We start from the raw sequence: 8,793 nt of genomic DNA, 5'->3' as shown, positions 1-8,793 counted from the left end.
TTCTAAGATCTTAGAGAGACATGTGTCTTGCTTCGTTTGAGGTTCTTGAATCAACTTGTCGTATCTTCTGCATCGGATAGTGAACTTAAAACCATGTTTTGAGGTATTCATACATTGAGTATGCCACTCTCACAATTTATACATTTCTAATTTGCAATAAATTATTTAGGGAGACATTCTCTAGTACTTCAAAATTAGGAAATTGTTAGAAACAAATTAATGAAATTTTTAATTATATTTATTATTTATGGACCATCAAAACTCAATTTGAGATACAGAGCTAACATCTTCCTCTCGCAGCCTCTAGACCATGAAGTGTCACACTTCAATGACCATTCTAGCATTAGTTATGACATCAAAATACCTTTTCCTTGTTATTACAACGACACATTGAACCAACTATCACTATAAAAAATAGTGTATTTTCTGAGGCTAAAAATCGATGGCTACGGTTTCTGTCGATATGTAAAAATCTGAAATTTATATTATCGACAAACCACTACAAGAAAAAAGGCCTATGGCCACGCTTTTTTCTTGCCACGCTTCAAAAGCGTGGCCAAAAGTGGTCAATGGCCACGCTTTTATGAGGGTGGCGATAGATTAGAGATTTGGCCACTTTTTTTATTGCCACGCTTCAAAAGCGTGGCGAAAAGTATCAACGGCCACGCTTTTGTAAGGGTGGCAATTGATTAGAGAAACGGCCACTCTTTTTTTTTTGCCACGCTTCAAAAGCGTGGCCATAGAGAGAAACAAGGACGTTTTGAAAGCGTGGCGATAGGGTTTCATTACGGCCACGCTTACAAAGCGTGGCCATATCCTAGTACTCTTTTGGCACGCTTTAAAAGAGTGGCCAAAAGGTTCTTTTCTGCCACGCTTCAAAAGCGTGGCCATAGAGCTCTTTCTTGTGCACATTGCCTTCGTCACTCGAAACTGTAAGACTCAGAATTTTCATAAAATTTTTTTGTGAACTAATTTCAATTTATTTATGTATTAAAGATTTTAATTTCAGAAATTAATTTATTAAAGCTAATTAAACCAATTTTTGATAATTAAATTCGAAATTTTATCTAATTTTACAACTATTGGGTAATTTGCATATTTAAATTATAAAGTTTAGGAATCGTAAAATAATAAGAATTTATATGATTTGATTGAAATAATTGTGATTCTAGAAATTAATACTTTAATTTTCATGAATAAAGAAAATTAATTATATTATCTATAGTTATCGAATTAGAATTATTTATTTGAGAATAATATGTAAATTGATAATTAAATATTATTTTTAATAAATATTAATGTTGGATTAAAACAAATTTTTAATTATTTTATTACTCTTAATTTTATAGGATTATTATATTACTTATATAAATTTTATCTTAACTCTAAATTCCCAAATAAAACCCTAATTTTAATCAAATTAAACTATAACCCCCTCCTAATCTAACCTAACCACCGCCACTCATCTAACCTAACCACCCCCACTCCCTAACCCAAACTCAGTTCCATCCTTCAGAAAAAAAAGAGAAAGACAGAAAGAAAGAAAGAAAGAAACGAAGGCAAGAAAAAAGGAAACGGGGAAGGGGAAAATCAGGGAGGAAGAGAGCGCCGGAGAGGAGCCGTCACCGCGCTGCTCAGGATCGTGTCCCGCTCGCTACCGCGCCGCGCTCAGTGTCGTCCTTGCCATCGCAGCCGTGTCGTCGTCACGCACAAGAGGAGGAGAAGGGGAGCGACGGGGAGAAAAGGAAGGGATAACACCGTCACTGGGCTCGCCGCCGTTGCGTCGCAGAAGCTTCCAGTCCCGTTGCCGCCGTTCGCGCTGTCACCTCCAGCCCGCGCCGTTGCCGTTCATGAAGAGTGAAAGAGAGAGAGAGAGAGAGAGAGAGAGAGAGAGAGAGAGCTCGGGAGCCGAGAAGAGAAAGGGGAGACCCGTGCTCAGCCACTGCCGCGCCTCTGCCGCTGAGAAGCTCCGCTGCCGCCACTGAGATTCACCATCGGTAAGGGTTTTTGAGTTTTTTTACCTTCGTTTAAGATTCCAAAAACCTTATTGTCCCTGCGTGTTGGTTTTAGTCACCGTCGAAGAAGCTTCAGCCGCCGCCGTCGATTGTCACTGGGGAACAACCGCCGTGCCTCTGGTCGCCGGAATCACGGACTGGAGAGAAGGGGGCTGCCTCTCCTATTGCTGCTGTTTCGTTCTTTTATCGTAAGCTGTCTTTGTTTCCAATTCCATCGAATTCATTTCTGTTTTCGATTCCATTGAGTTGAAATTCTCTATTTTGCTGTAACCATGGTCACTGTTGCTGGAATTACTGATGCCGCTCTCGGTGCTGATTGGATTAACCACCATAGCTATTCTGCATCACCTTCACTTTCCATTATTTCGGTGCTGATGTGAGTTTTTATGAATTTATTTTATACTTTTCCATCATCGAAGAGGTAGATATCCCAATTTTATCTTCTGTGATTAAATGAATGTTAATTTGTTTTGTAATGCAGCACTACTTTGAAATGCAAGATGGGGTTATTCACGTATATCCAAATAAAGACTGTAAGTAATTAGTAATACACCAAGTTTCTTGTAGTGTCTGATTTGAACTACAGAATATAGGGAGCAGTTTCATTTAACAAGTTTCAGTTTTTTGTTCATTGCATCTGACATATTTTTAAGTGTCCCTGTCCTGTTTCACTGACTATTGTTTTCTCTCAGATCTATACTGCAGCTGTATCAGCAAAAAACTGGAAATGGTATGTCCGTATTTATTGTTTTCTTTCCCCATCTGGTTTTTTGGTGTTGGGCAAGAGGGATTGCACGTTTTGGTCTCCAGTTACTGCTTTCTCATTAACTGATATTTTTACAGATGTACCTATAAAAACTTAACGATAAAAATTAATAAGTAGCACTTTTCTCAATCAAAGAAAGGAAAGGGGCTGGGGGTGGGTTTAGTTATAAAACCCTGTTTGTCTAACTGTTTTTCTTAGGATTTTGGCAGAGGATCTCAGCTGACTCCTGTTTTACATCTTGGAGCTGGAGCATGTGCTGGAATAATTGCCATGTCCGCAACTTATCCAATGGATATGGTTCGAGGCAGGATAACTGTACAGGTACATCTTTACCTTCATTTTTCTGTTTACCAATTGCTTGGTTTGCAAATCACATAGAGAGAAGATATAACATTGGTTTTCTTCGTGTTCTTTGTGCTCTACTACTCTTAATATTTATAGTATGCTTTTTGTTGATGATTACTTCTTTACAAAGTTGATGATTACAGTCATGATCATAATGGCAAATATGACAAATCTTAATATCATGCAACTGATATAATTAACTCCTTAAAGTTCTCCACCCCCTCCTCTCCTGCTGTAGTGGCTGTAGTGCTGTTATTAGAATTAATGCTTTCTTATTTTTAATTGTTTTTCCTGTTCTCCAGGTTCCATTGTAGGTCTAAACTTTGCTGTTTATGAGTCTTTGAAAGATTGGTTAGTTAAATCCAATCCATTTGGTCTAGTGCAAGATTCTGAGTTGAGTGTGACAACTCGCCTGGCATGTGGTGCTGCACCTGGAACTGTTGGGCAAACTGTTGCTTATCCCCTTTGAAGCACCTTTAGATTGAAGGTGTGAGTATCATTTTAGAGAAGCCAATCCATGCATGTTGTTAGAATTTTAATTATTATTTTTTTTAGGTGTTACATATCATAGCCCATATTGTTAACGTGGTTTCTCAGCCTGGGAAATCGTGGAATAATTATTGATTACTAGACCATATAATATTACTCTACTTAACAACATTATCTCTTTTAATGTGATCATAAATGTTCTGAGGAAATAGAGTGTTCATGCAGATGTCTTGATTAATTTCCAACACCTAGACTACATGTGTCAGCTTTCTGTTTCACTTAGGTTTTAGGTTTTTTCAGCACTTAGATTTGTTTTACAAACCAACTGCTGCTTTCATCTGCAATATCAAATTCCCTCTTCAGGTGGCTAGCTTTCCATTTGATGATCATAATTGCCCACCACTTCAACTGGTTATCTCTTTCTGTCATAGTGCATACTCGTGGTTGAAGTTAGATATTGAGAATGTTGTGGTTGTCCACTGTAAGGCTGGAACGAACAAGGTTGATGATTTCTAGTCTTCTATTATTCTTGAAGGTGAGTAGTATCTAATCGTTTTCTTCTAAATTTAATGAACCTGCTTTACATTTACTCCATCTTTCTTTTTATGCTGCTCAGTTTTATTTATATTTGGTAAGTTAAATGTGCTGCAGTTCTTTCCAATTGCTGAGGAGTCAATGGATTACTATAATAAAAAATGATGTGTTGATGGAAAAGGACTTGTTCTGCCCAGTCAGATTGTAAGTTCGGCTTTGCTATGTCCTAATTCAGCCGAAAATTGGGGATTCTGGAGTATTACACTCTTGCTTCTTCTTGTCTTATGTCTTACTTTATCTTTTATAACTTAAACATGTTTTTTGTTCCCTTGTTGATTTTGCTATTTCAGGGAAGCTGTGAAACATTTTGATCCTGGTCCTAGTGTTCCTCACAGCCATACCAAGCCTTATGTACGATCTAAGGGAAGGAAGTTTGAGAGGGCTAGAGGAAGAAAGAACAACAAAGGACTTAGTGTTTAAGTTGTATTGTTTCTGTATTTTTTTACCGTTTTTAGTTTTAGAATTTGAACTCGAAATTTATTTTGTATTTGAATATTAGTTTATTAATGTATAAAATAATTAAAGCAAAAATTATGTCACTAATAAAAATTGTCTTGCAACAAAAATTGCATACTATATTTATAGGTTTGGTAATAAAAAAGGATTGAAAATTTATATTGTGTAGTAATTAAGATCAAGTAAGAAAAAGAAATTTTTTTTTAATTTAACAAGCCTTTCGCCACGCTTTTAAAGCGTGGCCGTATATCTCCCTATCGCCACGCTTCAAAAGCGTGGCTGTATCTCTCCCTATCGCCACGCTTCAAAAGCGTGGCCATATATCTATCTATCGCCACGCTTCAAAAGCGTGGCCATATCTCTACCTATCGCCACGCTTCAAAAGCGTGGCCGTATTTCCCACCTACAGCCACGCTTTTACAATTGGTGGTTTGTAAAAAAGCGTGGCAAACAAAAAGCGTGGCAATAGGCTGCAAAAAGCGTGGCGATAGAGCAACCGCCACCCTTTGATAGGTCACCCTTTCAAAAGCGTGGCGGTAGCTTAAAAAGCGTGGCGAAAAGCTATCGCCACGCTTTTTTCAGCTTTTCGCCACGCTTTAAAAGCGTGGCAATAGACGTGTTTTCTTGTAGTGAACGAAGTGTCAATTTTATTGAAATTTTATTAACAGTCTCGCAAACGGTCGATTTTATTGGATTTTTGAAAAATTAACACATTTAAAAGTGTCCGCTTTTGCCATCGGTTTCGCATATTATCAACTGCTTTATCATCAATTTTAATAGTGTTTCTTGTAGTTTATGCCATAATAATGAATCATCATAGCAAGCATGCTGATTACCACACTTTATTCTTCTTCTCTCACCACAACCACACAACGACGCATCCCTCTGCTGCTCTCAAACCCTATTGCACAACCTTAGCTATATTATGGTTTTTTCCTCTATTATGTTAATATACTCTTTTATTTGTGTGGGGTGAAGGGTTAGGAGTTATGGTGGTTGTGGATCTGAGGTTGGGAATAGTGATAGTGCTAGTGGCTATGGTTGATGGAGGTAGGATTAGATGCTCGATAAGGGGTGGTAATGGATAAGGTAGGCAATACAAAACTTTTAATTATTTGTGGAAGTTTTTAGAGGAAGTTTTAAAAACCTCCATAAAATAATTTATTTATCGCAATTTATTAAACTCTCTGGATAGAAACTGTCACTATTTATACATGATTAAAATCCCCTAAAACTCCTACCCCGACAAACACACCCAAATAAACAAAATAGTGAAACCCCCAAACCAAACCCTAAATAGAATTTCTCTATTTCAATGAAGGACAAATGTCGCGATGCCAAAGTACAAGAAAATATCTCTATTGCCACGCTTTTAAATCGTTGCAAAATGCTAAAAAAAAGCATGACGAAAGCTACCGACACGCTTTTGAAAGGGTCACATCTGCAAGGTGCCAATTGTTCTAATGCCATCCTTTTGGTGATCTATCGTTATGCTTTCTTTTTTGCCATGCTTAAAAGTGTGGTCGTATGTGAGAGATATGGGCATGCTTTTAAAGCATGCAATTAGAGAGAGATATGGCCACGCTTTCAAAGCGTGGCCTATATAACCTTATCAAATTAAAAAAAAAGCCTTTTTGACTTTACCTTCATCGCTACACAATATAAATTTTCAATCCTTTTTTATTACCAAACTTATAAATATAGTATGCAATTTTTATTACAAGACAAATCAAACAGTAATTAGTGACATATATAATTTTTGTTATAATTGTTTTATACATTAAAAAACTAATACTCAAATACAAAATAAATCCCGAGTTTAAAACTCTGATTTCTCAACATGCTTCTCAAACTTGCTTCCCTTAGATCGTACATATGGCTTGGTATGACTTTGAGGAACACCAAGGGCAGGACCAAATTGTTTCACAGCTTCCCTAGAGTTCTTTGGGCCTCGAAGAATGACCTACATTTATAGAACAATAAATAAACCAAATTAATCATCTAAAAATTGATCACTTCAACATTTCCAAACTTATCCTATCATAATGCTTAGTACCATTATAATTCACAAACGAATATATACTTGGTTTCATGTGATTTATTCAATCAAACGGTATAAATATTATTTGAACTAGTCCAGCTCAAATATCTATTGATAAGTTTATATATCATAGTCATAGACATCATTTGAAACTAGTTAGTGGATTATACATCTAATATACACATACCGTGTTCTGTCCGAGAGGTGCTCTAAGTGCAAGCTAATCAAATGTCAAGCATTCACCAACAGCCATCTCTATTCTAGCACGTGTAGTCTCTATAAACATGAGTGTCGTAACCTTTAATGCATGAACTTCAGACACTCTGATATCATCGGTTACAGTTTCCACTACCATGGCAATTTTACCTTCCTGCATAAAATAAACAAGCATCCAGTGGAGAGTATAAGTACTCAAAACTTGAGAGAATTCCTATCTTACCACTGAGAAAGATAAGAGAAGGGAAAACAAACCTTGCCCTTCATGAACTTAATCAAGCATGACAAAGAAAGTGGAGGCTATTTAACCTTGCTCATGAACAAGCGCTTCTGTATCACAACATTGAAATTGCTGCCGGTCCTCCTCACAAGGAAGCGTTAAAGTGGATCATGTCACACCAAATCAAAACCGTCCAAATGCATACTTTGATAAAGAATAAATAAATCTCTAAAATAGATCAAAATTTGCACAATTTATAGTTAAAGGAGTTCCCTCAGTATAATGATAGGAATAATCAAATGTTATTCATCATTAGCATGGTAAAAAATAGCAGCATCGTTGGGAAGCTTGCAAATTACAAGCACTAAAGTATTACTAAAAAGCATTAATTATAATGTTATTAATCAGAATTTGGTACATATTAGGTCATGTGTTTGTTTCAGATCCTGATCTGGAATCCAGAAATTAATGACTAGTAATGAGCTAAAATGCACACCAGAAATTATGCATAGCAAATACAAGAACTCCATTGGTGCAGTGTAGCAAACATCCACATGATTAAATCGTTCCAAAGAAGAAAAAAGTTAACTATATGATGAAAATTTATCCAAGCAAGGAACACAAGCAGGGATTTATGGGTTTTAATAATTTTTTTTTAAATTACAAGCTCTATTCAAATCAAACACATAGTAGTGCAAATGAAATAGTCCACTTTCCCCAAAAATGCCTAAGAATTAGCAAAGTTTAAGTATAGATAAACAAAAGTGTCTACCTGAAAATGCATAATTGTGGATTTTACAAGTCTTGTGTTGAACTGGAAGTTATAGAAGGCCTTCCCCTTCTGCACTTCCAAACACTCTTGCCAAATAAATAAATAAACAGAGAGTTTATAAATAAATTAGAATTGGTATTTATAATCTCATTTGAATTAGAAGTGAAAGCGTGAAGCAGCTGAGGTGTTCACCTTGTCGTGATCCTCTCGAGAAGGGGAGTGGTTCTTGTACTGCTTCAATCAATTCTCGCGGTACTTCTGTAACTGTAGTTAAGCATCTCCCATAGAATCCCTTGTATAGCTTTCCCATGGACCTTTAGTACAACCACACATAGGAGGAGACAGAGAACAGCGATGCAGTAGGAGAAATAGAGCGTTAGGGGTTTCAGCCAGGGAGGAAGGAGCGACGTTTAAGGGCTTACGAGAGTGTGAGCACGATGGAGGCTTTGAGACAGAGGGAGCGCCGACGGAGGGAGCGCCAAAGCAGGGGTTGGAAGCGTGATGAAGTTCTGGGGTTAGGGTTGTAGGCGCGACGAAGCTCTAGGGTTAAGGTTGGAGGCGCGACCAAGCTGCTCTGGGGTTAGGGTTACGATGGAGTTCTGATGAAGAAGCAGGTTTAGGGTTGGAGGAGTGTTATGATGAAAAAGCTGTGGGACGTTGAAGAATGATGAAAAATATTTATGTGTAGGTGTTAACAGTGAAGTGTTTTTGCTCAGTATATTAAACATACCCTATTGGCACGCTTTACAATTGTCACTGTATGCCTACTTTATTAGCACGCTTTATAAGCGTTCCTGTTGCTTTCTATGGCCAAGCTTTTAAAGCGTGGCACAAAAAACGTGGTCAAATTTTTAATCAATTGCCACCCTCAGAAAAGAG

The 8,793-nt window shown here is 37.2% G+C and overlaps 1 long non-coding RNA gene, 1 other non-coding gene and 1 pseudogene across 2 annotated transcripts; 1 reads left to right on the top strand and 2 right to left on the bottom strand.

Annotated features, from left to right (window-relative positions):
• The first annotated feature begins 1,945 nt into the window (after positions 1-1,945).
• Positions 1,946-3,775, top strand: LOC112771741 (uncharacterized). Its single transcript, XR_003187191.3, has 5 exons — positions 1,946-1,997; positions 2,071-2,203; positions 2,708-2,745; positions 2,980-3,102; positions 3,429-3,775. It is a non-coding gene; the product is annotated as an uncharacterized lncRNA (long non-coding RNA).
• Positions 3,776-6,484: 2,709 nt separating this feature from the next.
• LOC112770116 (large ribosomal subunit protein eL18y-like) lies at positions 6,485-7,300 on the bottom strand (annotated as a pseudogene).
• Positions 7,301-7,409: 109 nt separating this feature from the next.
• LOC112774558 (small nucleolar RNA snoR53Y) lies at positions 7,410-7,489 on the bottom strand. Its single transcript, XR_003189041.1, has one exon. It is a non-coding gene; the product is annotated as a small nucleolar RNA snoR53Y (small nucleolar RNA).
• Between the last annotated feature and the right edge of the window lie 1,304 nt (positions 7,490-8,793).

This window comes from Arachis hypogaea, chromosome 18 (assembly GCF_003086295.3).
Source record: "Arachis hypogaea cultivar Tifrunner chromosome 18, arahy.Tifrunner.gnm2.J5K5, whole genome shotgun sequence".
Lineage (NCBI taxonomy): Eukaryota > Viridiplantae > Streptophyta > Magnoliopsida > Fabales > Fabaceae > Arachis > Arachis hypogaea.
The sequence above is the reverse complement of the archived record's forward strand: the minus strand, read 5'-3'. Positions and strand labels throughout refer to the sequence as shown.